This window comes from Acromyrmex echinatior, chromosome 10 (assembly GCF_024713525.1).
Source record: "Acromyrmex echinatior isolate Ae372 chromosome 10, ASM2471352v2, whole genome shotgun sequence".
NCBI lineage: Eukaryota > Metazoa > Arthropoda > Insecta > Hymenoptera > Formicidae > Acromyrmex > Acromyrmex echinatior.
The window spans coordinates 13316699-13325422 of NC_141861.1; the positions used below are offsets into that span (position 1 = coordinate 13316699).

Consider the following 8724-nt stretch of genomic DNA (forward strand, 5'->3'; position numbering starts at 1 on the left):
GGCATTAACTCACAAAAAAATACTGAGTGTCTATAGACGTGTCTTACAATAGTCTATTAAAATATATATTTAACGAAAATAAATAAGTTTCAACTTTGATCTCAGTTTCTTAATGTTTATGACCGATCATTTTACTTTTGCATTTAATCGATTCAGACGTTTTTATTATAGTTGATCTCCCCCTTTATAAGTAAGTCTTAATCTTTACTGTTCTAGTTAATCTTATTTTAACGTTTGACAATCAATTTAATTAATTAACATAATTCTATTTGACTCCTTCATATAAATTTTAATTTCATTTCAATTATTTATTGATAACATTTTAACTCCAATATTACAAAAACAATAGGCAACTAAGAGTTAGTACACACAGTTATTATTAATGTATTGTACATTACAATTCTTCTTTATTTTTCACTTGTATATTTCCGACGTTTCGGCTGCTTTTTTCAGCCATCTTCATTCTTCAGTATAACGTTCAGCATAATATTCTAAAATTTAAATGCAATTATTGTAATGTAGACGCAATTAGTCAACCTCAAGTAGTTTTTCATTAGATGTGAACGGCTCTTCTTAACAAATCAAGATTTATAAGATCTAAATACAAAGTTTCATTTTAACAAAACCGCTTTCTACATGCATTCAATTTAAAAAACTTACCGGTTGTACTAAACCTTCATCCTGTTACGTATAATTAAAATTACAAATTATATAAACTTTGTCGCTTAGACATGTGTCTTTGTCCATATCTACGTAACATTTAAAATTATAAACTGATGTGTAGGTCAATATAACATTGAGTTAAAATAAAATAAATACATAGATACTAATCTCTTTCCTCTCTCTATCTATCACTTTGACGTTCTCTCAATCTATCTTATGTTGCAACCCATGTTCAGCTATGACAGATCTAATACCATTGTTCTTGCGTAATTGACTATTTTACTATATTAATAAAACGTATAAAAAGATAAGAAACCACAGCACAAGTTATAGTTTGTGATATTTAATTATTATTACATTAATTAAAACATTAAAATTGTTTCGGCCACAATCTGGCCATCTTTAGTAATTCAATAATATTCTTAAAACGCAGAGTTACATCTAGTTGACATTAAATTTAACCGTCGTGTGTTGTAATTAAATAAACGTGTTCTTTTCTATGCGAAGATGTTTCATACAATAATGTTACAATAATGTTACGCCAATTGTCATATCACGAAAAATGTAGAACAAGAATTTCCAGATTCTAATTTAAAATAAATTTATATATCATTAATATCTTCTAGTCGAAATATAAAAGAATAGAATCGTTACCTGTTTTACAGCAAAAAAACTAAACGATGAATCTCAAGTACCTCCTTTGCACAATTAGAATTTTGTCGTGACATTGTGTGTTGTTATTTGTCATACCATGTATTTTACCACTATTTATATATATGAGTCAACAGTTTAGAAAGTTCTAGAATTATTTATTAAAAGAAAGAGAGATCTTTCTTAAGAAGAGGAAGATAAACCTCTGGCAAACCTTCCGTGTCACTTTGCTTATTGATACCTCTTGTTTGACTTTTTATATGTATCATTTTCGAAATTCTTCTTTTCATTAAGGATTGTTCTGTGTCTAAAATTCTTATGTTATCCCAATCCAATTCATGCATCTCATTCAAACGGTGACGTGAAACCACTGAAATTTCGGAAGAAGGTTTTCTTATGTCAGCTTTATGTTCTTTTATAGTTTTTAATTTCCTTTTAGTTTGGCCAACATAAGACGATTCACAGTTTAAACAATTAATTTTATAGACTACTCCACAATGGTCATCCTTAGGCAAAGAATCCTTTCCCGTCTTTATAAATGTATTCATTTTATTCATAGATTTATAAGCTATATTAAAATCATGAATATGTGAAAGTTTTTTGAATTTTTCAGATACTTTGTCCAAGTATGGTATCGTGAAAAATTTTTTCTTTGAATTAACATCACATTCATTAAAATCACATTCATTATTAATTTCTTCGCGATTTTGATCTAAATTAGTTCTACTTTCCAATGTTTTTATTTTATTTTTTATATTTTTTATATTATTTTATTTTTTCTGTTGAAAATATGAATTTTAGAGGATAACCATTACTTAAAAACGTGTGAATTAAATCAGAGATATTATACACAAGAGTACAAATACAATTTTTTTGAAAAACGTGTTTAAAGGAACGTCTAATTCCTATGCATTTGCACAGATTCACATGAAAAGATAACAATAAATTGTTCCATTCTTTGAAAGAAAGAATCGACAGACTTAAACACAATTTTATCTTCAAATATTTGCGTATAGAATTACAAGACGCCTATAAACATTTTGGGCAAACAAAATCTGAATTGTTCAGCATGTGTAGAAAAATAGAAAAAATTCTACCTAATAACATAGCTCATCAAAATAGCTCAACAAAATAGAATTGCCAATAAAATCACTAATTTGTGTGCCAAATATATTCGCCAAGAAAGATATCAAGAGTATTAACTATAATATTACGCAATTTGTGAACTCTGAGATGAATGGTGATACTTTTTGTGCACCTTTAAAATTAAAAACAGTTTCAACTAAAATTACGAATTCTAATACAATTCATTCATCTTATAGTATTAATATTAATCCTGATAGATTTAATGCAAAATTTGATATACTGAATACTAACGAACAATGGCTTATAAATATTAGTAATGCTAAAATTTCAGAAAAAGCCAAAGATGTATTACAATTAGGTCAGCAATTCAATTTACCTAACAACGTAGTTAGTAAAGACAGAATTATACGTGAGTTCATCAAACACGTTGAACATAATCTTTTTAGAGCTGACGATGAAATACGTAAAAATGTTAGGAATAAAACAGTCCAAATTCTTAAATCGATTAAGAATTGTGATATTAAATCTGCTGAAAATATAATTATATATGAAGGTGTAAGGGAGGTTAAGCGATTCATCTCAGAGAATCCTGATATTCTAATTACTAGAGCGGACAAAGGCAATACCACTGTAATTATGAGTCGAGAAAGTTACAAGGAAAAAATGTATGAGATTCTCAATGATCAGACTACATACAATTTAATAAATAAAGATCCTACTAATAAAATAACTGTGAAAATTGGTAATTTACTAAAAAATTGGAAAAACAAGGGGTACATTGATTTAAATTTATATAAAAAATTGTATGTGTCGGACGGCGAACTTCCGAGTTCTTATGGACTGCCAAAAATTCATAAAGAAGGTCATTCTCTAAGATTAATTGTTAGTTGCATTAACAGTGCTTTTTATCCACTGGCGACCTTCTTAAAAGAAATCATTGACAATAATAATAAAAAAATTTTAGTTATGTTATAAAAAACAGTTTCGATTTAGTAAATAAACTCAATGGTAAGGTAATCGATAAAAATTTTAGTATTATATCATTTGACGTGATCTCCATGTACACGAACATTCCGACTGAATTAGTATTAAAAAACATTGAACGTAGGTGGAATTTTATTGAAAATAAGACTTCGATTCCTTTACATGAGTTTATTAAAGCAATTATGATTATAATTAATTCCACATTTTTTAAATTTGATAAAAAAATATTTAAACAGATTTTTGGCATGCCAATGAGCTTTCCTTTGTCCCCTATATTAGCGAACATAGTTTTACAAGATTTAGAACAAGAAATTATTATGATGAATAATATTATTTCATCTTTTTATTTTCATTATGTAGATGACATTGTGTTAGCTGTACATAAAGAAAAGGTTGAAGGAGTTCTAGAATTGTTTAACTCATATCATGAAAGGCTTAGATTTACTGCTGACTTTGGCGATGAAAACGGCATAAATTTTCTAGATGTTAAATTAATGAGACAAGAAGGAAATATCATCTTTGATATTTATAAAAAACCTACCAATTCTGGAAGATATAATATTTAAACTATTTTTCGAATCATCCGTTAGTACATAAAAGGGGAGTAATCATTGGGCAATTTGATAGAATTTTACTTTTATCCCATACTAAATTTCATGAAAAAAACATCTCTGATTTAATTCAAACGCTTTTAGGTATTGGTTATCCTCTAAAATTCATATTTTCTACAATAAAAAATAGAATAAAAATATTGGAAAGTAGAACTAATTTAGATCAAAATCGCGAAGAAATTAATAATGAATGTGATTCTAATGAATGTGATGTTAATTCAAAGAAAAAATTTTTCACGATACCATACTTGGACAAAGTATCTGAAAAATTCAAAAAACTTTCACATATTCATGATTTTAATATAGCTTATAAATCTATGAATAAAATGAATACATTTATAAAGACGGGAAAGGATTCTTTGCCTAAGGATGACCATTGTGGAGTAGTCTATAAAATTAATTGTTTAAACTGTGAATCGTCTTATGTTGGCCAAACTAAAAGGAAATTAAAAACTATAAAAGAACATAAGGCTGACATAAGAAAACCCTCTTCCGAAATTTCAGTGGTTTCACGTCACCGTTTGAATGAGATGCATGAATTGGATTGGGATAACATAAGAATTTTAGACACAGAACAATCCTTAATGAAAAGAAGAATTTCGAAAATGATACATATAAAAAGCCAAACAAGAGGTATCAATAAGCAAAGTGACACGGAAGGTTTGCCAGAGGTTTATCTTCCTCTTCTTAAGAAAGATCTCTCTTTCTTTTAATAAATAATTCTAGAACTTTCTAAACTGGTGACTCATATATATAAATAGTGGTAAAATACATGGTATGACAAATAACAACACACAATGTCATGACAAAATTCTAATTGTGCAAAGGAGGTACTTGAGATTCATCGTTTAGTTTTTTTGCTGTAAAACAAGTAACGATTCTATTCTTTTATATTTCGACTAGAAGATATTAATGATATATAAATTTATTTTAAATTAGAATCTGGAAATTCTTGTTCTACATTTTTCGTGATATGACAATTGGCGTTGTAACATTATTGTATGAAGCATCTTCACATAGAAAAGAACACGTTTATTTAATTACAACACACGACGGTTAAATTTAATGTCAACTAGATGTAACTCTGCGTTTTAAGAATATTATTGAATTACTAAAGATGGCCAGATTGTGGCCGAAACGTTTTAATTAATGTAATAATAATTAAATATCACAAACTATAACTTGTGATTTCTTATGCTCTTCTTTTTATACGTTTTAAAATTATAACCACGTTAGTTTTCACGATGTATTTTTATATTAATAAATTTGTCAGAAATATTCGAGATGTAAGGAATAGTGAACCACTGTTTTTTATTAATATATTTTGAGTTATTATCTCCTCTTATCTTATCAACTTGGTTAAATAGTTTTTCAATCTTTTGTTTATTGCATCAAAAACAAATTTTAAAGGGTAATCATTACATCAAAAAGATATCAATTATAAAAGAGAAATTTTTAGAATGATATCTAGGATGTGAAAGAAATATTGCTCTATTCATTATAATATCTTTTTTTTTTGGAGAGAAGGGTTCTCAGATAAATAATTGAGAAACCTCCTTGAGAATATAGACTTCCTGTCAAACTCTAAAACTTTATTATTATTAATAATTGTCACATCTAAAAAATTTAATTTGTCACCTCCAATTTCTCTACTGCAAATTTAAGTCTATCGCGGAAAGAATTAAAAACATCTATTTCTTTAATTTTTTGATGAGGTACAGCCATAGCTATATCTACATATCTAAAATAAAATGGCAAGTCTAATCCTAGAATTTGTAAAGCCTTCTTTTCAGATTCTGTAATATGATATCTGCTATTGATAATGGAAAATCCATACATGTATTGAAACTTTGTCTATATATTTTATCAAAAGTAAAATATGTTGTATTCTAAAATTAATTCTATTGCAAACATGAATTCTTCTTAATGTAATCCCACCTGTTATCCAAACTCTCCAAAGTTATATTAATAAGAATATTCGTAAATGACACAACATCAAGTGATATTCATGTCCTGCTCAAGAATTACCCCTTTCAATTTTTTCATCAAACTTTCCAATTTGAAAGCTGTTTTCAATATGACTAAATGGCTTTGGAATGCTCTTATAGATGTCGTGTAAAAAGGCTGAAAACGAATATAATGTGTTATCAATAGTTGAAATTATGATTCTTAATTTGTGTGTTTTTGATATCCCATAAGTCCTCGGTAAGATCCCATAGCTACAATAAACTTTGTTATAAACTTCTTTAGTTATATAATTCTTTGTGTTCCATCTTGCAAATATATCACGTGTCCTCTCAGTCAATTTTCTTGTCGGATCTTTATCTATTATGACATATATATTGGGTCATCTAAAAAGTATCCGCGGTTTTTTGTCACTAGATGGTGTTGATGGTCAATACATTTGGTGACAAAAACCGCGGATACTTTTTAGATGACCCAATATTTTTATCACTAAGAATCTTATTCATTTGTTTGTAGTAATCTTCTTTATCCATGGTAACACTGTAATATTCCCCTTGTTTGCTTTAGTGAAAATTATTTTCGGATTGTTTTTCATAAAAGTTTTTGTGGTTTTAATTAATTTATATATTTTTAGCATGTTTCTTTTGTACGTGTTAGGTTGAGATTGTATATTCCGTATTATAAGAATGCACCGATTTCTAATATCCGATTATTGACTAATTTCCACTTTTCTAATATTATTTTTCAACACTTTTGATAAATTCCGTATTGATTTAAGGCTTTGAATCTCCGATGGAATATCTTTCCCTGAAAAATTGACAAATCATTCGTCCTTTGGTTCATCCAACGATTTAATTTCGTCATTAATATAAGTCGAAGGAGGAATCTTAGTTAGTATATCACTCTGCTCAGCGATCTTATTATTGTGGAACGAATGTTTTATCAAGTTATCAGAACTAGATACCGTGTTATTCACTGGAGTTCTGTTGTTGTTTTTAATATGACTAAAATAAATTATAGGTTTTATTAATTTAGTTTAATAAATTTTTTCTTTTTTAAAATCAATTAATTTTATTATCAATTCTCTTAAATTATTTATTTGCCTAAATAGATAAAGAGTATTTTTGTCTATTAATAAACTGATTAAAAATATGTAAAGGAATATATCAAGATAAAACTCTTGCAAGATGGAAAACTTGAACCTTAGCATTATGTAATTTTCTAAACGCATCATTTACTAGGTGGGGTGAAAAGTAACCTCCTTGGGAATGAAAAAAATTTTTTTCTTATGCAGAATCTCACCCAAAATATGGCGTGTTCGCTCAGTACTAATCTTTGTAGCATCTGCTAGCTCGCGCACCTTCACTTTCCGGTCAGCCAATACCATTTCATGTATTTTTTTGACATTTTCCTCGGTAACCGCATCGGAGGGCCTGCCGCTGCGGACTTCATCGGTAGTGGAGTTGCGGCCACCACGAAACTCTCGAAACCAATATTTGACGGTGTAATCTGACGGAGTATTAGCCACATAATATTTATCCAACTTTTCTTTTGTTTCCTTCGCCGTTTTGCCTCTCAAAAAATAATGTTTTATGAGAGAACGAAAATCGTTTTCGCAAACACGTCAACAACAATCAGCTCTCAAAACAAAACTAAGGGCAGTATCGCACTGCCACTTGGCATGTCTGCCTAAATATGAACGGACTACAAGGCACCATAAACTTTTTTGCAATAGTGGCGCATTCTGGCGGTCAAGGAGGTTACTTTTCACCCCATCTAGTAATTCGATTCTCAATAATTTCCTAACATATACGTGTACATAACATATAATTTAATTGAGAGAATCGTTTTTCCGAATGAAAAAACGCATGTCTGTGTTGAGATAAAGTATGGTGGAATAATGTTGTGTTCCATACAATTCTTAATAAATCTAATGCTGACTCTACACTTAATAATATTTTTCTTATATTTAACCCACATAATTTCATATTATTGACTGTTTCAATTCCAAACGTGCTTCTAATAAATTCAAAGAATGAAAACTTTAATTGGCGCATTGTATTTCAACCAGCGTAAATTAACAATATAAATTAATTGCTCTCAATATTAAAACCAATATTACAAAAACAATAGGCAACTAGTATACAGTTATTATTAATGTACATTACAATTCTTCTTTATTCTTCACCTGTACATATATTCGACGTATTGGCTGCTTTTTTCAGCCATTTTTATGATATAACATTCAACATAATATTTCAAAATTTAAATGCAATTCTTATGAATACAACATCATCTCCCATCCGAGTAATTCTCCATTAAATTATGTGGATCATGGTCTCCATTAGTTCTCTAATGGAGAACTAATCGAGGTTGACTAATTGCGCCTTATTAGCCCGAGTAAAAATGATACTATTATTAATTTCTTTAATAAAAATCCTAGTTTCTTTAAATCTAACAAATTTTATCTACTTCGTTATGTTGTATGGGAGATGATGTTGTATGAAACAATCTTGCATTCTATATTATAGAAAGAGAATAATTGGAAAGAGATCCGCTTATTGATGGGTATTCATATTTATTATTTTCATACACTTAATGAAATCAAATATCAGTTGCAATTTGATTCCAGATGGCAAGGCAAAATTCTTTCCCAGCTGTAGAAAACTTTGTATATTTTGAGTATAGAGACGGATGACAGATTTACAAACTACTCATTTCTAAGTGAGAGGAATGATGGAGAAGGGATCGAAAGAAAGGCCTG

General features: G+C 28.6%; 1 long non-coding RNA gene across 4 annotated transcripts; it reads right to left on the bottom strand.

The window, feature by feature from the left end:
• Positions 1 to 283: 283 nt before the first annotated feature.
• Positions 284 to 7701, bottom strand: LOC105146290 (uncharacterized). Of its 4 annotated transcripts, XR_015546381.1 has the most exons (4): positions 7263 to 7700; positions 5934 to 6119; positions 661 to 749; positions 284 to 491 (listed from the first exon to the last, which is right to left on the bottom strand). It is a non-coding gene; the product is annotated as an uncharacterized LOC105146290 (long non-coding RNA). The 4 variants fall into 4 exon arrangements; XR_015546382.1 differs by lacking the exon at positions 661 to 749 and having other exon boundaries at positions 7263 to 7701; XR_846175.2 differs by having other exon boundaries at positions 284 to 749.
• Positions 7702 to 8724: the final 1023 nt, after the last annotated feature.